The sequence below is a fragment of the Herpailurus yagouaroundi genome, unplaced genomic scaffold (assembly GCF_014898765.1).
Source record: "Herpailurus yagouaroundi ecotype Mexico unplaced genomic scaffold, PumYag 77, whole genome shotgun sequence".
Lineage (NCBI taxonomy): Eukaryota > Metazoa > Chordata > Mammalia > Carnivora > Felidae > Herpailurus > Herpailurus yagouaroundi.
This window is the reverse complement of record NW_024412388.1, coordinates 89,133,495-89,156,366: the sequence shown is the minus strand read 5'-3', so window position 1 is coordinate 89,156,366 and position 22,872 is coordinate 89,133,495. Positions and strand designations below refer to the sequence as shown.

General features: G+C 36.2%; 1 long non-coding RNA gene across 1 annotated transcript in view; it reads left to right on the top strand.

The window, feature by feature from the left end:
- Positions 1–21,391, top strand: part of LOC121027583 (uncharacterized) — a 64,211-nt gene extending 42,820 nt beyond the window's left edge. The window contains exon 3 of the long non-coding RNA XR_005788807.1: positions 21,329–21,391. This is a non-coding gene — a long non-coding RNA (uncharacterized LOC121027583). The remainder of the gene's footprint in view (positions 1–21,328) is intronic.
- Positions 21,392–22,872: the final 1,481 nt, after the last annotated feature.

The window sequence follows — 22,872 nt, the reverse complement described above, 5'->3', positions numbered from 1 at the left end:
TCCTGTCAGCCAGCCTTTTACAGCTAAGTGTTGGTGTTCTTGAGCATGGAATAATTTTGTAGATGGCAAAGGTCATGAGAGACCATAAGAGAACAAGACAAACACAAGCTTACCTTATAATCCTGTCTGAACACAAAACATGAATAATTATGGAAGCCACAAGAAAGCAAACACCTCCCTTTCCTAGTTAATATGAACGGCTGTTGCTTCTTAACCAATTATTGCTTTAGCCTCACTCTAGTATACCTTTCCTATATAAATGAGATTTATTGAGAAACCCAATTATAAAATTGTCCTGCTTTCTGAAAGAACTCAATTCAGGGCATTATTTGTCGTACCCTCACCCAAATCAATCATAACCCAAATCCTACAATAAGTCTTTTCTAACTGCTCCTACCTGAAAAGTCCCACAGTTCTTCTTAGTATGCATTTTCTCTTAATGGTAGCAAGTAATAAACTTAATTTAATTCTAGGTATGTTCCTGGTGGTCTTTAACTGGAAGGCATTGACAGAATATAAAGTTGTTAACCTACCCAGAAATTCTTTACTTTTACTCAACATCAGTTACCCATTTTGTTGAATATTGAGGTTACTTTTAAATTGTCACAGATGGGCTTTTAATATTAAAATCTTCTAAATTTTATATAGTTATATATAGTTGTATACCTTCAAAAATCAGTTCTGCAGATTGATGGTTGCCAGAGGAGGGAGTGGGCATAAGTGAAAAGGAATAAACTGGTAAAAAGTTATAAAATAAATAAGTTCTGGATTGTAATGTATAACATGGTGACTATAGTTAAAACACTGTATTGTATATTTCAAAGTTGCTAAGAGAATAGATTTTAAAATTTCTCATTACAAGAAAAATAACTATGTGTAGCAATGTGTGTTAATTAGACTTGTGTGACTTTTTCACACTACATACATAAATCATTATGTTGTGCACCTGAAACTAATGTTAAATGTCAGTTATATTTTAATACAAAAAAGTTTTTAAATTCAGTCTGTTTCTTCACTTAATGATTGCTACACATGTTCTTTTTTTTATTTAATAATATCTCTCAAATAATGTGTTTTTCAAACAAATACTGTTAGATACTATTTACTTTATTTAAGATAAGCTAATTAAGAAGCTCATTAGAACCACATTCTGAATTGGAATGCACCATTTAGTAGCATGCTGAGACAGTTAATGACTTGTGATTTCAGAGTACAATGTGAAAACTTTATAATGCTGTACTTTTTAGTAGGATAAAGTAAGATGTAGTTAGTTACACTAATTTCCATATTGAACCACTGCCTGGAATAATTGTTTAATCACAATTAATATTTAACAGGATACACATTTAAGTAAATGGAGTCTTCTAGTGCTCTTTATCAGTTATAAATTTAATTTACTAGGGAAAAGTTTCTCATTAATTCCTTTTTCACCATTTTACCTACACTAATTAAACTAGTATAGGGAATTTTTTTCTAAATTCTTATATTGAATGTCGGGGAGCAGAAGAAAAAGTGTTACTCCTATCACACTTGTTACAAATGCACTGTTTAATCTACCAAAGATCAGTTTATGTTTATCTCCTACTTTGTTGTAAAATTTATATGTAACATCAATATGAGGCAATCTATTTTATGTTTAAAATAAGTAGTAGTTTATATGGACAATAATATGTTCAATGAAAGTGTGGAAGTTTCATACAAAATTAAATTTATATTTAGGTCAACTAAATCTTTTAAATTAACCACTATAGGTCAACAGTACTAGACTCTATTTGGCAGAAACATAAAGAAATAGAATAAATATTCTTTTTTTTTTAAAGATGCTTTTGGTAAGACTTAGTTATTCTGAGTTAAAGGACAAAAATTTGTGGGAAAAGAATTGAAAATAATAAGTGGACATTTATTGAGCACTTACCACGAATTAGGAATTGTTAAAGTAATCCATATGTATTAATTCATTTAATGGTCACACACATACCAAAAAAAAAGCCTCTGAGGAGAAGTGACACAACTTCTAAGTGCTCACCCAAACCATAGCCTCCTCTTCTTTTTCAGCTGGGAGTTCTTTCCCAGTTTCTTTTGTAGTTAGAAGTGGTCATGTGGTTGAGTTCTAACCAGTGGAATACAAAAGTGATCTGTAGTCCTTCCAGGGCTGACCCACAAAATTCCCACGGGTGATCCTCCATGTTCTTTTTGTTTTTTTCTGTTAATAGGAATAAAGACGTTTTCCTACGATGTCCTCAGCAGATGCATGTTAAAAATAGAACATTTCTGTCTTGGATCACTGAAATTAAATCTCTCTTATATAAGTCAAACCTAATTATAACTAGTTATGAATAGTTATAACTCAATAGATGTATAAGGTCTTTTAGTTCTTAAAGGAATACAGTGTTCCTAAAATGACACCTAATCACATTTTGTACCCATATGATTCAACTTTCCATTTTTTCGTCTTTTCTTGTTGCATATTTTTAGAATTATGTATATTTTCAATCTCATATTCTATAGCAGAATGCTCTGCACAGAAATATGTTTGGATATGTCAATAAATAAACTGGAATTTGCTGCATACATTTCCTCTGATTTATAAAAAACTTGGAAGAGTCTTATGTCTGAGAAAACAAAGCTTCACTAAAAAAATTATATTTATAAATATAATTATATATCAAATCCTAAGAGATTTTTCTCTTCTAATTTATTTAAGAATAGTGAATTACTTAGGTTGTTATGAAAGATTGTTAAATTTCAATTTGAGATTTAAGTTTTAATCAGAATGGTTTGTTCTTTAATCTCTAGCCTCTATTATCTGTAAGTTGTTTCTCTGCTTAAAAAATTATATTTCCTTTTGGTTATTTCAGAGAACAAATAGTATTAAAGTAGAACTTTAAAACTTGGAGCAGAAAAAATATAAAGGTATATATTTAAAAAGGATAAATGTCAAGATCTTAATGGTCACTCTCCAGAAGAATAGGGTTAATGCCTTTTACACTGGAGATGCAAAGGTTTGTTTACATTCTAATTCTAAACTTTGTGTAAGTTTTTTCAGAAGCTTTGGACAGAAAAGAGCAAATAATTGGTGAAAAAATTATCACAGCTCTGTAGATTTGTAATATACTCTTGAACCTCTGCAATGAGTCTAACTGGGCCTTACAGGTCTAAAAAGAGCTGAGCACATTCTTGTAGTACATTCTATTCCTTCAAAACGTAAGGTAATTAAGTCTTACAATGGGTGTAAGTTGTAGGGAGGAAGTGTGAACACAAACATTTGGAAGAATAGGTTGACTTTTGATTAACTACAACTTACAAGCTTTTATCTTGGTTTTCATAGACTAGTTAGTAGACAATATTTCTCCTGGTAGCCCTGTGCCAGAGGGCTTGTTATCGCTATTCTAAACTGAAGTTTGGGAGAAGTTAAAAATTTTCCTGTTTGGATATGCAAAGAAAGAGAGGATGAAAAAGCTATGCATAGTGGAATTCGTGACACTGGAGGCATGACAGATACATTTATGTAATCAGATGAACAATGTAGTAAATCATGGCATTTCACCAAATTGAAGACGTATATTTTTTTCCAAATAACTAACATATTTAAAATTGGGATGCATTTTACAACTGCTATCAACTAAGTGTCGATCATGATGTACTAGTTAATGCCTGCACATATGCAAATTTGGCATAGCTATTCATATTTTACTCACCTCCTTGAGTTATGTGTGTTGTTGGAACTACATGTATTGTTACTACACACTACATAGTGTAACTGTAGAGATTACGAAGTCTTGAAATAGATAAAACAAATCTTACAGAGGATGGAATGACCAACTTCACAAATCATGCAAGATTATTGTTAGAGTGTTGAAACACATGTTTGTTTAAAAGCTTTCTGTTTGAACAAAAGGTGCCTAAGTTTCAGAAAAATGTAATTTGAATGAGGAAAAAAGTAAAACTATGAGCTTATTCAGATAGAATAGCACTAGCATCACAACTTTCAGAGTGTATATCAGCAACTTAAAAGAAAAATCATGTAGACAAGAATCTTTTAAGAAATGCTGCATCACCAGCAATTTTGATGGCACAGAGAACAATACTGTGTTGAAAAAATAAGGAAAGAAATGACTCCAAGTTAAAAACAGATATAGTAGAGTCAGGTTTTATGATGAAGTTTCTAGGAACAAACAAATTTCTTTTTCCAGCATTTTTCTTCCTGTGATATATGTTAAAAATATATGTTTAGGGGTGCCTGGGTGGCTCAGTCAGTTGAGTGTCTGATTTTTGATTTTGGCTCAGGTCATGATCATAGGGTCATGGGATTGAGCCCTGTGTCAAGTTTCATGCTAGCATGGAACCTACTTGGAATTCTCTCTTTCTCTTTGCCCCTCTCCCCTGCTTGCACTCTCTTTCTCTCTCTTTAAAATAAAATTTAAAAATATTTAAAAATCTATGTTTGAATAAATATAAAATATGTTCAATAAAATTATAGGTGAAAAACAATTTATCTCCATGTAACTGGGAGCATTTTGCTAATATTGTGTCATAAAAGATTGTGGGACATAATCAATAGCATCTTAGATTAAATAAAATATCATAATTTATTATATGTTCCATGACCTAATATTATTTTCAAGCATATTAAAAATATAAGCACAAAGTTAAGGATATGTAATATTTATATGTTAAACTACCCATATATTGGTTGATCCCTTTTGCCCATCAGGCCAAAGTTTGAGGCTATTCCTCAATGAATCTACATCACTCTACTTATATAATAGGAAAAGGAAGAATGGCTTCATTATCATAATTGGCTCATAAAGATTGAATGCCTCCAATTATTGAGCACTAGACCGAGTGCTATTTGTGGACTACCTCATACAATCCTGACAAAGATTTACATCAGGTATTCCAGTGTGCAAATGAGGAAACTGAGGCTGAGAGAAATTATGCTGAGAGTCACATATTCAGTATGTAATGGAGCTGTAATTTTATTTTAGGCAATCTGGCCGCAGCATTTATGCTCCACCACTGTACTCTATAGAAAAGCTATGCTGCATAGTGATTAAAACATAGACACAGAAGCCTGATCAGTTGGGTTCAAATTCCACTCTGCCATTAACCAGTTGTGTGGACCTAGAGAAGTGATTTAATTTCTCTGTCTCAATGGTCCCCTCTGCAAAATGGTGATAGGAATAATAGAGATAGTATCTTCTCCATTAGGACATTATAAGGATTAAATGAGTTAATATATGTAGAACATTAGAATAGTGTCAAGTGTATGATTAACATTATATAAATGTTAGACTTTTGTTATACCATCTCCTTTGTATTATGACTGACCAGAAAGAGGATTATCTGCCCTGAAAGAAACAACCTGGTGATCACAGAAAATTCCATCAGGCATTTTTTTATTTCTCTGCTGCATACATTTATTTTTTACCAGAAAACAAAGTATGATGGCTCCTTTCCAATTGTTCTATTTAATTGAACAATTATGATTAAAGATCAGCATTATCTTTAATGAGTTTTCCTACAGCCACATTAACTCTTCTCTTTAAATTGGGTGTTTGGTGGATCTTTTGAATTTCTTGTTGATGATAGCAAATTCAAATTTAAAGTCATTGTTATATTCCCTTATTACAGGACTAGAAATGGATACTCTAAAGTTCGCTTCATGTTGTTAAAGACTTGTTTTCCCTAAAGATGAAAATTCAAAGAACATTTAAAAGGACACCTGAGGGGTGCCTAGGTGGCTCAGTTGGTTGAGCGTTCGACTTGGGCTCAGGTCATGATCTCTCAATTTGTGATTCGGAGCCCCACGTCGGGCTCTGTGCTGACAGCTTGGAGCCTGGAGCCTGCTTCGGATTCTGTGTCTCCTTCTCTCTCTGCCCCTCCCCCACTTGTGCTCTGTCTCTCTGTGTCTATAAAAAATAAATAAAATATAAAAAAAATTTTAAAGGACACCTGAAAAATCACAAGGACAGATTTAATGTAGTCATATAGATTGTTAAAATGTATTTATGTTGTATTATTTTTCGAAGAAATATCACAATGAAATAAACTCTTGTTAATAGAACTAAGTTATTTGTTTTGGTTCTAAAAATTACCCAATATAGGGGCACCTGGGTGGCTCAGTCAGTTGAGCATCCAACTCTTGATTTTGGCTCAGGTCATGATCTTAACCGTTTGTGAGATTTAGCCCTGCATTGGGGTCTGTGCTGACAGCACTGAGCCTGCTTGGGATTCTCTCTCTCTGTCTCTCTCTGCTCCTCCCTTGTGCGTGTTTGTGCTTGCGCGCTCTCTCTCTCTCAAAATAAATAAATAAATAAATAAATAAATAAATAAACTTAAAAAAAAAAAGAGATGTATTCTTAAAAAAAAATTACCCAATATAGGGGCAGCTGTGTGGTTCAGTCAGTTACATCTGACTCTTGGTTTTGGTTCAGGTCATGATCTCAAAGTTTGTGAGATCCAGCCTGAGATCTCGACCTTCATGCTAATAGCATGGAGCCTGCTTGGGACTCTCTTGCTACACCTCTCTCTGCTTGTGCCCTCTCTCTCTCTCAAAATAAGTAAACTTTTAGAAAGCACTTCATAAATATCTATTTTATAGGCCAATTGTGAAGATTAAATGTCTAATTAATGTAAAACATCTAATACAAAGACTAAAATTAGTTGACTCTACTATTCTCCTACTCCTTTACACCCATCCTCTGCCCCAGCCTTTTTCAAAAAATAGGATCACTCCTAGGATAAATGAGACACCAAGAAAATATTTTTGGTATAACTTACTATAGAAATAAGTAATCTGATTTTAAGAACTAGAAAATTTCTGGGCCCATAGGAGGTATTATGATTTTTTGATGAAGATTGAAAACAGTGTATAGAAAAAATACACAATCATATTTGTTTGTTGTCAATAGTATGAATAAAAATTCTTTATGGTGCTCAAGCATTATGCATTCCTTTTTAATTCAGGAGCTATTTCTTTTCATTCTTTATTGTCAAAGGTGTGATTCCTGTCCAGTGTCATATTTCCACTACAAGACAAAGATAGCAACTTATTTTTTACAATGCTATGGTCTTTGGAACATATTTTTATTGAAACAATCCAGGTCTTTTTGCCTTTCTATTTCCAATGCCATTTATTTGTCACTACTTAATGATGTTGCTCTCTCATCCATAATGTTGCTCTATATAGTGACTTCCAATTCTTCTCTCAAACTGTGTTTTATTTGATGACATTCATGCAAGTCTTATTCAGAGCATGCAGGAAATATAATGATAATTTATTTTTTGGTTTTGTTAAGCTTACCATGTGGAATTTTATAGCATAAATATAGAGCAACCCATTTATAACAATGTCTTCTCTTAAACTCTAGGACACAATAATTGCAGTCCTAAAAATGTGATCTCATTTAATGTAGACTGCACCTGTACCTACATATACTGGCAGTGATGAGAGGAAGGATGAGGAACATTAGGAGCAGTGCAAGAAAAGTGGTCCTAGTTGTACAATGATTGATTGTCTGTTCTTCACCTAGAAAGGCTTAAAACTTATCTGGAAGAGCATGAAATCACATCAATTAAAGGCAAGAGAGGACGTTGATTGAAAGAACCCATTGGGGGCGCCTCGGTGAGTCAGTCAGTTAATCATCCGCCTTCAGCTCAGATCATGATCTCCCAGTTTGAGTGTGAGCCCTGCGTCAGGCTCTGTGCTGACAGCTGAGAGCCTGGAGCCTGTTTTAGATTCTGTGTCTCCCTCTCTCTACCCCTCCTCAGCTTCTGTGCTATCTCTCTCTGTCTCTCTCTCAAAAATAAATAAACATTAAAAAAAAAAAAAAGAAGAAGAAGAAGAAAGAACCTATTGGTATTACAGAACAATAGTGTTGAAAGCCCTCAAAGAAGATATGCATAGCCACCCCTGGAGGATAAGATGGCTTAACACGTGGGTGGAGTCGGCAAAGAGAGTAAACACCCAGGATGTCGGGGGCAGGATATTCAGAGTAAAAAATGTCTGCTGCCAGTCCCACCTCCCTTGGATGTTGTTGACCAAAGTTGGCACAGCAGTTAAACTATATACAATTGATATCCATGCACAAGGCCATACATAAAGCTCAAGACCAATGTTCTGTGAAAGACTAATATATCTCATAGCCTTGAACTTGGCCTGTATTTGAAATCCCCTCAAAAATTATATCAATAGGATTCTGGAGGCCAATCTTACATTAAAGAAATACTACCCCAGCCAGTAGAAATGATTGGTTTGCTAAGCCACCTTCCAGGAAACAGAGACCAACTATGGTTCCTATAAGTATAAACCCAAAACTACTCATGCCATCTAGTCAAGACCACACTTAGGGTAGAGAGTTGGAGGGGTGCCTGGGTGGTTCAGCCAGTTGAGTGTACAACTCTTGATTTAGGTTCAGGTCATGATCTCACAGTTCATGGGTTCAAGCCCTATGTCAGGCTCTGTGCTGACACTACAGAGCCTGCTTAAGATTCTATCTCTTCTCTCTCTATCTCTCCTCCTCCTCCTCCTCCTCCTCCTCCTCCTCCTCCTCCTCCTCTCTTTCTCTCTCTCAGTAAATAAATAAACTTAAAACAAAACAAAACAAAAACAAGGATAGAGAGTTGGAGAGTTCTCCAAAGGGGAAAAGTAGGGATCAACTTCTTTGTGGGTGCTGGGCTGGGCTTGAGAGGCCCTGCCCAAATGGCCTTGACAAATAAGATACTCTAAATTATGGAGTGCTTCAGTTGTGGGGACTCAAACAATGGCCCTACTATCCCATGTATGGGACTGATTCTTCACAAGACTTTTAGTCTCTCTGAGATCCTTGAGTTGTATAGCAGGGATCACTACTTAGTCTGACTTCTGAATCTTCTGTAAACTTATTGACATAAGCCATTCCCTAAGACATAATCAAATTAGTCATTAAAGGATATCTTATGCCAAGTTACAAGTCAATTTTCTTAAAAATTTAAAATCCTGTCTATATCTAGCATGTTTCCCAGATCCCATCCAATTTTAGCCTTCCCCCATTAATCATAATAGTATCAGTGTACTCAGAAGACTTGAAAGAGTGGGCCTACAAATGGAAGCTTTGCCCTATATTCAAAGGTGTTTTTCCTAAGGGTTTTATCAACTGATCTTTTTTTTCTTTCTAATATATTTTTAGCATTTTATGACCTACAGCACACAATTGTTAACAGATATATTCTTGGCTCTCGACAAACATCTTGTCACCAAGGATAGCGTCTCTGATGTTAGACAAATGTAAATATTACATATCAAGCCTTATCTCATTCATCATGTCACTACAATAAATTCTAAATGAGAACTGAAAGAATCAAAGATTTTAAAAATAAACATAATACAATATATTGAAGAGTGACAATATAGTATCCAATGCATTTGCTGATTACTCACCTCTAATTAAGTTGAGTATACACTATAGTTCTTCCAATTCTGTTTCATGATCCCCACCTTTAAACCCTCAGTAACTAACCATGTTAGCTACTTTTCAGACTTTTGTTTTAATTCCTCCCATAGCTTTTAGATATTCCTCTTTGTACCTGTTTGTTTTTCTTAAGTGCTCACCCTACAGATTACAATATGCATCTTTAATTTATCACAGCATATTTCAAGTTAATATTTTGTCACCTCACAAAAAGTGAAATGATCTTAGTAATAGTAATCTTTTTTTTCAATATATGAAATTTATTGTCAAATTGGTTTCCATACAGCACCCAGTGTTCATCCCAAAAGATGCCCTCTTCAATACCCATCACCTACCCTCCCCTCCCTCCCACTCCCCATCAACCCTCAGTTTGCTCTCAGTTTTTAAGAGTCTCTTATGCTTTGGCTCTCTCCCACTCTAACCTCTTTTTTTTTTTTTTCCTTCCCCTCCCCCATGGTTTTCTGTTAAGTTTCTCAGGATCCACGTAAGAGTGAAACCATATGGTATCTGTCTTTCTCTGTATGGCTTATTTCACTTAGCATCACACTCTCCAGTCCCATCCACGTTGTTACAAAGGGCCATATTTCATTATTTCTCATTGCCACGTAGTACTCCATTGTGTATATAAACCACAATTTCTTTATCCATTCATCAGTTGATGGACATTTAGGCTTTTTCCACAATTTGGCTATTGTTGAGAGTGCTGCTATAAACATTGGGGTACAAGTGCCCCTATGCATCAGTACTCCTGTATCCCTTGGGTAAATTCCTAGCAGTGCTATTGCTGGGTCATAGGGTAGGTCTATTTTTAATATTTTGAGGAACTTCCACACTGTTTTCCAGAGCAGCTGCACCAATTTGCATTCCCACAAACAGTGCAAGAGGGTTCCCGTTTCTTCACATCCTCGCCAGCATCTATAGTCTCCTGATTTGTTCATTTTGGCCACTCTGACTGGCATGAGGTGATATCTGAGTGTGGTTTTGATTTGTATTTCCCTGATGAGCGACGTTGAGCATCTTTTCATGTGCCTGTTGGCCATCCGGATGTCTTCTTTAGAGAAGTGTCTATTCATGTTTTTTGCCCATTTCTTCACTGGGTTATTTGTTTTTTGGGTGTGGAGTTTGGTGAGCTCTTTATAGATTTTGGATACTAGCCCTTTGTCAGATATGTCATTTGCAAACATCTTTTCCCATTCCGTTGGTTGCCTTTTAGTTTTGTTTATTGTTTCCTTTGCTATGCAGAAACATTTTATCTTCATGAGGTCCCAATAGTTCATTTTTGCTTTTAATTCGCTTGCCTTTGGGGATGTGTCAAGTAATAAATTGCTACGGCTGAGCTCAGAGAGGTCTTTTCCTGTTTTCTCCTCTAGGGTTTTGATGGTTTCCTATCTCACATTCAGGTCCTTTATCCATTTTGAGTTTATTTTTTTGAATGGTGTAAGAAAGTGGTCTAGTTTCAATCTTCTGCATGTTGCTGTCCAGTTCTCCCAGCACCATTTGTTAAAGAGACTGTCTTTTTTCCATTGGATATTCTTTCCTGCTTTGTCAAACATGAGTTGGCCATACTTTTGTGGGTCTAGTTCTGGGGTTTCTATTCTATTCCATTGGTCTATGTGTCTGTTTTTGTGCCAATATCATGCTGTCTTGATGATGACAGCTTTGTAGTAGAGGCTAAAGTCTGGGATTGTGATGCCTCCTGCTTTGGTCATCTTCTTCAAAATTACTTTGGCTATTCGGGGCCTTTTGTGGTTCCATATGAATTTTAGGATTGCTTGTTCTAGTTTCGAGAAGAATGCTGGTGCAATTTTGATTGGGATTGCATTGAATGTGTAGATAGCTTTGGGTAGTATTGACATTTTAACAATATTTATTCTTCCAACCCATGAGCATGGAATGTTTTTCCATTTCTTTATATTTTCTTCAATTTCCTTCATAAGCTTTCTATAGTTTTCAGCATACAAATCTTTTACATCTTTGGTTAGATTTATTCCTAGGTATTTTATGCTTCTTGGTGCAATTGTGAATGGGATCAGTTTCTTTATTTGTCTTTCTGTTGCTTCATTATTAGTGTATAAGAATGCAACTGATTTCTGTACATGGATTTTGTGTTCAGCAACTTTGCTGAATTCATGTATCAGTTCTAGCAGACTTTTGGTGGAGTCTATCGGATTTTCCATGTATAATATCATGTCATCTGCAAAAAGCGAAAGCTTGACTTCATCTTTGCCAATTTTGATGCCTTTGATTTCCTTTTGTTGTCTGATTGCTGATGCTACTAGAATTTCCAACACTATGTTAAACAACAGCGGTGAGAGTGGACATCCTTGTCGTGTTCCTGATCTCAGGGAAAAAGCTCTCATTTTTTCCCCCCTTGAGGATGATGATAGCTGTGGGCTTTTCAAAAATGGCTTTTATGATGTTTAAGTATGTTCCTTCTATCCTGACTTTCTCGAGGGTTTTTATTAAGAAAGGATGTTGAATTTTGTCAAATGCTTTTTCTGCATTGATCGACAGGATCATATGGTTCTTGTCTTTTCTTTTATTAATGTGATGTATCACGTTGAATGATTTAGGAATGTTGAACCAGCCCTGCATCCCAGGAATGAATCCCACTTGATCATGGTGAATAATTCTTTTTATAAGCTGTTGAATTCTATTTGCTAGTATCTTATTGAGAATTTTTGCATCCATATTCATCAGGGATATTGGCCTGTAGTTCTCTTTTTTTACTGGGTCTCTGTCTGGTTTAGGAATCAAAGTAATACTGTCTTCATAGAATGAGTCTGGAAGTTTTCTTTCCCTTTCTATTTTTTGGGATAGCTTGAGAAGGATAGGTATTATCTCTGCTTTAAATGTCTGGTAGAATTCCCCTGGGAAGCCATCTGGTCCTGGACTCATTTGTTGGGAGATTTTTGATAACTGATCAATTTCTCCCCTGGTTATGGGTCTGTTCAAGCTTTCTATTTCCTCCAGTTTGAGTTTTGGAGGTGTGTGGGTGTTTAGGAATTTGTCCATTTCTTCCAGGTTGTCCAGTTTGTTGGTATATAATTTTTCATAGTATTCCCTGATAATTGCTTGTATCTCTGAGGGATTGGTTGTAATCATTCCATTTTCATTCATGATTTTATCTATTTGTGTCATCTCCCTTTTCTTTTTGAGAAGCCTGGCTAGAGGTTTATCAATTTTGTTTATTTTTTCAAAAAACCAACTCTTGGCTTCATTGATCTGCTCTACAGTTTTTTTTTAGATTGTATATTGTTTATTTCTGCTCTGATCTTTATTATTTCTCTTCTTCTGCTGGGTTGGGGTGTCTTTGCTGCTCTGCTTCTATTTCCTTTAGGTGTGCTGTTAGATTTTGTATTTGGGGTTTTTCTTGTTTCTTGAGATAGGCCTTGGATTGCAATGTATTTTCCTCTCAGGACTGCCTTCGCTGCATCCCAAAGTGTTTGGATTGTTGTATTTTCATTTTCGTTTGTTTGCCTATATTTTTAAATTTCTTCTCTAATTGCCTGGTTAACCCATTCATTCTTTAATAGGGTGTTCTTTAACGTCCATGCTTTTGGAGGTTTTCCAGACTTTTTTCTGTGGTTGATTTCAAGCTTCATAGCGTTGTGGTCTGAAAGTATGCATGGTAGGATCTCAATTCTTCTCTACTTATGAAGGGCTGTTTTGTGACCCAGTATGTGATCTATCTTGGAGAATGTTCCATGTGCACTTGAGAAGAAAGTATATTCTGTTGCTTTGGGATGCAGAGTTCTAAATATATCTGTCAAGTCCATCTGATCCAATGTATCATTCAGGGCCCTTGTTTCTTTATTGACCGTGTGTCTAGATGATCTATGCATTGTTGTAAGTGGGGTATTAAAGTCCCCTGCAATTACCACATTCTTGTCAATAAGGTTGCTTATGTTTGTGAGTAATTGTTTTATATATTTGGGGGCTCCTGTATTCAGCACATAGACATTTGGAATTGTTAGTTCTTCTTGATGGATAGACCCTGTGATTATTATATAATGCCCTTCTTCATCTCTTGTTACAGCTTTTAATTTAAAGTCTAGTTTGTCTGATATAAGTATGGCTACCCCAGCTTTCTTGTGACTTCCAGTAGCATGATAAGTAGTTCTCCATCCCCTCACTTTCAATCTGAAAGTGTCCTCAGGTCTAAAATGAGTCTCTTGTAGACAGCAAATAGATGGGTCTTGTTTTTTTATCCATTCTGATACCCTATGTCTTTTGGTTGGTGCATTTAGTCCATTTACATTCAGTGTTATTATAGAAAGATATGGGTTTAGAGTAATTGTGATGTCTGTAGGTTTCGTGTTTGTAGCGATGTCTCTGGTACTTGGTCTCCCAGGATTCCCCCTTAGGATCTCTTGTAGGGCTGGTTCAGTGGTGATGAATTCCTTTAGTTTTGTTTGTTTGGGAAGACCTTTATCTCTCCTTCTATTCTAAATGACAGATTTGCTGGATAGAGGATTCTTGGCTGCATATTTTTTCTGTTCATCACATTGAAGATTTCCTACCATTCCTTTCTGGCCTGCCAAGTTTCAGTAGAGAGATCGGTCACGAGTCTTATAGGTCTCCCTTTATATGTTAGAGCACGTTTATCCCTAGCTGCTTTCAGAATTTTCTCTTTATCCTTGTATTTTGCCAGTTTCACTATGATATGTCGTGCAGAAGATCAATTCAAGTTACGTCTGAAGGGAGTTCTCTGTGCCTCTTGGTTTTCAATGCCTTTTTCCTTCCCCAGATTGGGGAAGGTCTCAGCTATTATTTCTTCAAGTACAACTTCAGCACCTTTCCCTCTCTCTTCCTCCTCTGTAATACCAATTATGCATAGATTATTTCTCTTTAGTGCATCACTTAGTTCTCTAATTTTCCCCTCATACTCCTGGATTTTTTTATCTCTCTTTTTCTCAGCTTCTTCTTTTTCCATAATTTTATCTTCTAGTTCACCTATTCTCTCCTCTGCCCCTTCAATCCGAGCCATGGTCGTCTCCATTTTATTTTGCAGCTCATTGATAGCATTTTTTAGCTCCTCCTGGCTGTTCCTTAGTCCCTTGATCTCTGGCAATAGATTCTCTGCTGTCCTCTATACTGTTTTCAACCCCAGTGAGTAATTTTATGACTATTATTCTAAATTCACTTTCTGCTATATTGTTTAAATCCTTTTTGATCAGTTCGTTAGCTGTCGTTATTTCCTGGAGGGTTTTTTTTTTTTTAATGTTTGTTTATTTTTGAGACAGAGAGAGACAGAGCATGAATGGGGGAGGGTCAGAGAGAGGGAGACACAGAATCTGAAATGGGCTCCAGTCTCTGAGCTGTCAGCACAGAGCCCAACGCGGGGCTCGAACTCACGGACCGCGAGATCATAACCTGAGCCGAAGTCGGCCGCTCAACCGACTGAGCCACCCAGGCGCCCCTCCTGGAGGTTTTTTTGAGGGGAATTCTTCCGTTTCGTCATTTTGGATAGTCCCTGGAGTGGTGCGGAACTGCAGGGCACTTCACCTGTGCTGTCTTGAATAGCTTGCATTGGTGGGTGGGGCCACAGTCAGACCTGATGTCTGCCCCCAGCCCACTGCTGGGGCAACAGTCAGACTGGTGGGTACCTTCTCTTCCTGTCTCCTAGGGACAGGATTCACTGTGGGGTGGTGTGGCCCATCTGGGCTACTTGCACACTGCCAGAGTTGTGGTGCTTGGGATCTGGCGTATTAGCTGAGGTGGATCAGCAAGGTGCAAGGGGGCGGGAGCGGCAGGCTCTGCTCGCTTTTCCGTTGGTGATCTGCTTCAGGAAGGGCCCTGCGGCACTGGGAGGGAGTGAGACCTGCCGCTGGAGGGATAGATCCGAAGAAGCACGGTGTTGGCTGTTTGCGCAGTGCAAGCAAATTCCGACACGAACTGTTCCCTTCGGGATTTGGCTGGGGGATGAGTGAGGGAGATGGTGCTGGTGAGCGCCTTTGTTCCCTGCCAAGCTGAGCTCTGTCGTCCCGGGCTCAACAACTCTCCCTCCCGTTGTCCTCCAGCCCTCCTGCTCTCCAAGCAGAGCTGTTAACCAATAACCTTCCAGATGTTAAGTCCTGTTTGCTCTCAGAACACACTCTGTCTGGCCCCTCCGCTTTTGCAATCCAGATGGGGGCTCTGCTTTGCCGGTGGGCTGCCCCTCCACCCCGGCTCTCTCCCGCCAGCTCCGGAGAATCGGTTCTGCTAGTCTTCTGGTGGTTTTCTGGGTTATTCAGGCAGGTGTGGGTGGAATCTAAGTGATCCGCAAGACAGGGTGAGCCCAGTGTCCTCCTACGCTGCCATCTTCCGACCTAGCCAGTAATAATCTTTATTATCGTGATAAACATTTGTTGCTAGTACCATTATATTTTCAGAAAATTGTTTTCCAGCTTAAAAACTTGAGTGTGACGATCTTTCTGAAACTTTTAGTCCTAATTTTAAAACTACCCTGTGCTTCTAGAATAAACTTAACCGATCACAATTATTTTAATTTAACTTAATATAATTTAATTTAAATTGTTTTTTATATAGAGAGAACATGATCAGGGAAAAGATGCAGAGGGTCAGAGAGAGGAGAGGGAGAATCTCAAGCATGCTCCACGCTCAGTGCAGAGTCTATTGTGGGGCTCAATCCCACTACCCTGGGATCATGAACTGAACCAAAATCAAAATCAGACATTCAACTGACTGAGCCACCCAAGCACCCTACAATATTTTATTTTTAAAATTCATTGTAGGAGTCAGTTTGGATATATTTTATTTATAATTTTGGAATGCATGTTTGTGAGTTCAATAAGCCACAGTTTACTTCCTAGAACTGTCTTTGTAATGTTTGTTATCAAGTTTTTATTAGCTTCATAAAGGAAAATGGGTGTGCTTCTTTTCTATATACCTAAAATTATATTTGTGAAAGACTATAATTATTTATTATTTTTTAAAAAAAAATTTAAATGCTTTTTATTTATTTTGAGACAGAGAGAGACAGAGCATGAGCAGGGGAGGGGCAGGGAGAGGGAGACACAGAATCTGAAGCAGGCTCCAGGCTCTGAGCTGTCAGCACAATGCCTGATGCAGGGCTCAAACCCACAGACTGTGAAATCATGACCTGAGCTGAAGTCGGATGCTTAACTGGCTGAGCCACCCAGGCACCCCTATTTATTCTTTTTTTAAACATTTATTTATTTTTGAGAAAGAGAGAGAGAGAGAGAACACAAGCTGGGGAGGGGCAGAGAAAAAGAGAGACACAGAATGGGAAGCAGGCTCCAGGCTCTGAGCTGTCAGTGCAGAGCCCCATGCGGAGCCCAGATTCACGGACCGTGAGATCATGACTTGAGCCAAAGTCAGATGCTTAACTGATTGAGCCATCCAGGCGCCCCTATAATTATTTGTTTCTTAAATGTTTGATAGAACTTGCTGGCCTAATTATTTGTGCTTAAAGTTTTCTTTATTGAAAGATTTAATTGTGATCCAATTTTTAAAATAAACGTAGCACTTTTCTATTTTCATTCACTTTTTTGATTCGGATTCAGTAGGATGTTTCTAGGAATTTTTCTAGTCCACCTATTTTCAAAGTTGTTGTAAAAATAATTGTTATATCTTTTATTATAATTTTAATGCCAGCAGCAAGTGCAATTAGTTATGTCCCCATTTCATTTCCAATCCTCTTTATTTGGGCCTTCCCTCTTTTTACTTGATCAATTTTATGACTTTTCTTGATTTTATAAATTTTTGCAAGACCAACTTTTTTTTTATTGAACATCATGTTTTTGTTTTTAATCTTATTATTTCCTTTCTTTTTGTGACAGAATCCCTTTTTTATTTTGTTTTTTCATTTTTTTATTTTTATTTTTTTAATAGTGACTACAAGACACTTTGTTTTTGAACTTTCACAAAAATTTTAATATGACCCAAACTTGATATGAAAAGTACATGATAATTATTGAACTATAATATTTTATCTTTTTTTAGTCACATGGTTCATTTTATTTGTTTTTATTATTTAAATTCCAGTTAGTTAACAGTGTAATATTAGTTTCACGTGTACAATATAGTTATTCATCCCTTCAGTACTACACCTGGTGATTATCACACACATGCACACACACACAGAGTTCTAAAATGAGCTCAAATGTGTGTCTTCTTTGTGGTTAAGTAATATTCCATTATATATATATTATAATATATATGTCACTTCTTATTCATTTATCAGTTGGTGAAAACTTGGGCTATTTCATAATTTGGCCATTGTTGATTATGCTGCTATAAACATCAGGATGCTTGTATCCCTTTGAATTAGTATTTTTGTATTCTTTGGGAAATTACCTAGTAGTGCAATTGCTGGATCATAGGGTAGTTCTATTTTTAACTTTTTGAGGAATCTCCATACTGTTTTCCAGAGTGGCTGTACCAGTTTGCATTCCCAGCAACAGAGCAAGAGCATTCCCCTTTCCCCACATCCTTGCCTACATCTGTTGTTTCTTGTGTGTGTTTTTTTATTAAGTTTATTTATTTATTTCGAGAGAGAGAATACATGTACATGCATGTGCATGTGTGAGCAGGGGAGGAGCAGAGAGAGGTGTAGGGAGAGAATCCCAAACAGGCTCTACACTTTCAGCACAGAGCCTGATGTGGGGCTTGATCTTACCAACTGTGAGATCATGACCTGAGCCAAAATCAAGAGTTGGATGCTTAACTGACTGAGCCACCCAGGCACAACTGTGTTGTTGATTTTAGACATTATGACAGGCGTGAGGTAATATCTCATTGTAGTTTTGATGGGTATTTAACTGATGATGAGTGATGTTGAGCATCTTTTCATGTGTCTGTTGGCCATCTGTATGTCTTCTCTGGGAAAATCTATATTCATGTCTTCTGCCCATTTTTAAATTGAATTATCCATTTTTTGAGTGTTGAGTTTTATAAGTTCTTTATATATTTTAAATACTAAACCTTTATCAGATATGTCATCTGTGAAGATCTTCTCCCATTCTGTCAGTTGCCTTTTAGTTTTGCTGATTGATTCCTTTTTTTGTGAACAAGCTTTTTATTTTATTGAAATCCCAATAGTTTATTTTTGCTTTTGTTTCCCTTGCCTCAGGAAACATATCTAGAAAGAAGCTGCTATGGCCGATGTCAGAGAGTTTACTACCTATGTTCTCTTCTAGGATTTTAACAGTTACCTATCTCACATTTAGGTTTTTCATCCATTTTGAATTTATTTCTTTGTGTATGAGGTAAGAAAGTGATCCAGTTTTATTCTCTTGCATGACTTGTCCAGTTTTCCCAACACCATTTGTTGAAGAGATGGTCTTTTTTCCATTGGATATCCTTTTCTGCTTTACCAAAGATGAGTTGACCATATAGTTGTGGGCCCATTTCTGGGTTTTCCGTTCTGCTCCATTGATCTGTGTGTCTGTGTTTGTGCCAGTACCATACTCTCTTGATGACTACAGCTTTGTAATATAGCTTGAAGTCTGGAATCATGATGCCTCCAGCTTTGCTTGTCTTTTTCAAGGTTACTTTGGCTATTTGAGGTCTTTTGTGGTTCCATAGAAATTGTAGGGTTGTTTGTTCTACCTCTTTGAAAAATGTTTGTGGTATTTTGACAGAGATTACATTAAATGTGTATATTGCTTTGGGTAGTATAGACATTTTAACAATGTTTATTATTCCAATCCATGAGCATGGAATGTCTTTCCATTTCTTTGTGTGATCTTCATTTTCTTTCATCAGTGTTTTATATTTTTCAGAGTACAGATCTTTTACCTCTTCGGTTAGGTTTATTCCTAGATCTCTTTTAGTTTTTGGCACAATTTGGTGCCTTGAGTTCTCTTTCTGCTGCTTCATTATTGGTTATAGAAATGCAAGATTTCTCTACATTGATTTTGTATCCCTCGACTTACTGAATTTGTGTTATCAGTTCTAGCAGTTTTTTTGTGGAGTTTTTCAGGTTTTCTATATAGAGTATCATGTTATCTGCAAATACTGGAAGTTCGACTTCTTCTTGCTCATTTGGCTACCTTTTGTTTCTTTTTGTTGCCTGATTGCTGTGGCTAGGACTTCTGGTACTATGTAAAATAAGACATCCCTGAGATGAGAGTGGACATCCATGTCTTATCAATTTTATGATTTCTTGATAAATTGATAAGTTGTCTTTATCAATTTTATGATGGTAGAGAAAAAGCTCTGCTTTTCCCTATTGGGGACGATGTTAGCTGTGGGTTTTTGTATATTGTCTTTATTATGTTGAGGTATATTCTAGCTAAACCTACTTTTTTGAGAGTTTTTATCATGAATGGATTATGAACTTTGTTAAATGCTTTTTCTGCATCTATTGGAAGGATCATATGGTTCTTTTCCTTTATTAATGTGGTGTGTACATTGATTGATTTGAATTATTGAACCATTCTTAAAACCCAGGAATATATCCCACTTGATCATGGTGCTCATGTGAATGAGTTTTTTAATATTAGATTCAATTTGCTAATATTTTATTGAGAATTTTTGCATCCTTGTTCAGTGATATTGTGGTTCTCTTTTTTAGTGGATTCTGTATCTCATTTTGGTGTCAGGGTATTCCTGGCCTCAAAGAATAAATTTGGAAGTTTTTCTTCCTTTTCTGTTTTTTGGAATAGTTTGAGAATAAAATTTTAAAAAATGATAATAGTAAAATAAAAATAAAAAGGAAGCTGTATACTATTTCCCCTAGAGCTAAAGCTTTTGCAGTACTCTATGATCCGAAGACTTGGTGCATACAGAGGGTTTGTGTTGGTCTTCCGGGGAAGAGCCTGTTGCACTGATTCTCAGAGGGACTTGCCCCAGTGTAGACACGCCTGCAGGGTGCAGTGGGATTGGTGTAGGTAGCTCCTGCCTCCAGTAGGCGGCATTGTTTTGTCCCTGACTTTGATCAGTGCTATGGACAGGGTGAAAATGGCGTTGCCCTGCTTGCTTGACCCCTGATTGGGGAGCTCATGCCCACCACCCTTCAGGAAGCCTTCACGTAAGAGCAGACTTTCACTTTTCCGTGTGTCCCTGGCCTCACCCTGCCTTCACCCTGCCTGCGTCTGAACTGCCCGCCTGCCAGGCAGCACAGCACTCCTGTGCTTTATGTCAAGTCTGTGGCTAGGCTCCATAACTCCAAATTTTAGGGATCCAAGGGTTTGGTCCTTCACTGATCCCCTGGGGGAGGGTCTCCCTGCACTACTGCCACCTGCAGGTTTGTTACTGGGGACATTATAGCTCAAACATATTCTATAATTGCCAAGCTCCTCTGAGAATAGGCCTACGTAAATCAGACAGAAAGGTGTCATTGAAGTTAGGATTATGTTAGCCTACTGGCATGTAATGGAAAAGTGCCAAGGAGTGTAAGATGTTGACAAGAAAGTGTTTGAAGTATTAGGCCATAGCAAGGGGAAAATAAAGATATATCAATAATCTTGAGCACTCAGTGAAGTAAAAGATAAGTGAATAAATGGAAAGATAAGAGGTTGGAGTCAGAAAATTACAATATATTAATTTATACTTTTCAAGTGTTCATTAGAATGTCTAGTTTAAATAGAGGAAAATAACTAAAACTAAGAAGTTGGATTGAAAACTAGTCATTGGATTGATTAATTTTTTTGGCTGACTTGAGTCAGAAAGTTTTACCTTGAATATCCATAATGGTAACTGTAACTTAATCAATATTGAAATATTTCCCAGTTTACTTGTATATAATTACAAAATTTAATACTGCAAACAATGAAATTTTATCTTTTATGGATTTATCAAAGTATATTGTCATTTAAAATCAATGGATTAATACTGTATTAATAAAATAAATGTATACAATCTATTAAAAATAAGAAAGTTTTACAAGTACTCATTTGTGCTTTTAGCTTGGAAAGAAGTCCATGGTGAATGAGGAAGAATATGCTGTTAATGCTCTAAGATAAGACAGATTTATTCTTTTATATCAACTCATGTTCACACGTTTTTTAGAAAAAGAAGTCATACCCATAATATAATGTTTTTTTCCTTAATTTTACATAACAAAAATATTGCCATTAACATACATTTTAGGTTTATCTTCTTTGGAGTTATCAAAATTTATTAATGTTTTTGAATAAATCAGCTAAGACCTTGTCAGATATCACTTTGTTTTTAAATTGGAATACACAGATATTTATGGAACCCATTGATTTGTGTGGGGTTTAAAGATTTAAAATATAAACTGGCACAGTGCGTCTAATATTTTAAACTTAATATTACAATTATACCACTGTTCTTCATTGGATAAACCTTTGACTCAGAGCAGCTACCTACAGATACTATGTTGTTGTTATAGTAGACCTGTAGAGGTCACTATTAACAGACAAATGAAAAGCATACTGGAATTACAGGTTAATATAGCTAAATCTGAAATTGTGTGTGCCCCAAATTACTAGAAAGACCATAGTACTCCCTTGCATAAAGACATTATAAAAATGTAACCAAAATTTAAATCAGAAATTTTTAGATAATTAAATGATGAAAGTAAATATTACTACTTGGGTGAGAGAGTCACATCATATGATTTAAAATTTCCCATCTCTGCAGTTTCTTAAACAAATTGAAAGAAGAAAGACCCCTTAAATTTAGTTTTAAGAATTTTCTGTTGTTTATTTTGTCTAATATTTTGTATAATATTTATAAGAATATACAGCAAAAAGATAGATGAAAGCAGGACCTTGTTTGGATTCTCTAAACACAAGCTATATCTTATAAAGTGTAAATTTTACTTTATTAAAAACAAAAACCTGAGGAGGTATTTCTAATAAAAAGTGGTATAAAGTAATCATTTTTAATGTTCATTCATATGGGTAGTTATCAGGTGGGTATATGTGGGGAAAGAGCAGGACTAGTCAATAGAGAAACCACCCTTACCACGCGAATGCCAGTAAAACCCCCTTAAAATGAAGGGAATCTGTCATCTTGTGTAAATTCTCTTCTGCTTCCATAAACACAGCCGTAATCAATTAAAGACCCACTTGTGAAGGAGCCATTGTTTGCAGTTCCATTCAGTTGCTGAGTTGTCTTTTAGGCTGCCCATGCGGAAACCCTGGTAAGGTGATGAGAAAGTTCAAAGCACCTAACTTTGCAATGTGGATTTTGTTATTGAAACTTCTCTTTATATTTTTATTCATTTAAAAAAATGTGGTATATGTAGTGTATATGTTCATTGGTTATTTCAAGAAAGAGAAGGGACTTAACATAACAAAGGATGAAAATGATCTCATGACATAATTCTGTGCAACTATTAGATTACAATGCCTTATGAATTAGTTCAAGAGGAATCAATGTTGAAAATGTTTGCTAAGAAAATAAATAATATTACTTCTTCATAAGTCTGTTGATAGAAAGTGAGAGTGCTTTCTTCAACATTCAGTCATTATTTTTGGCA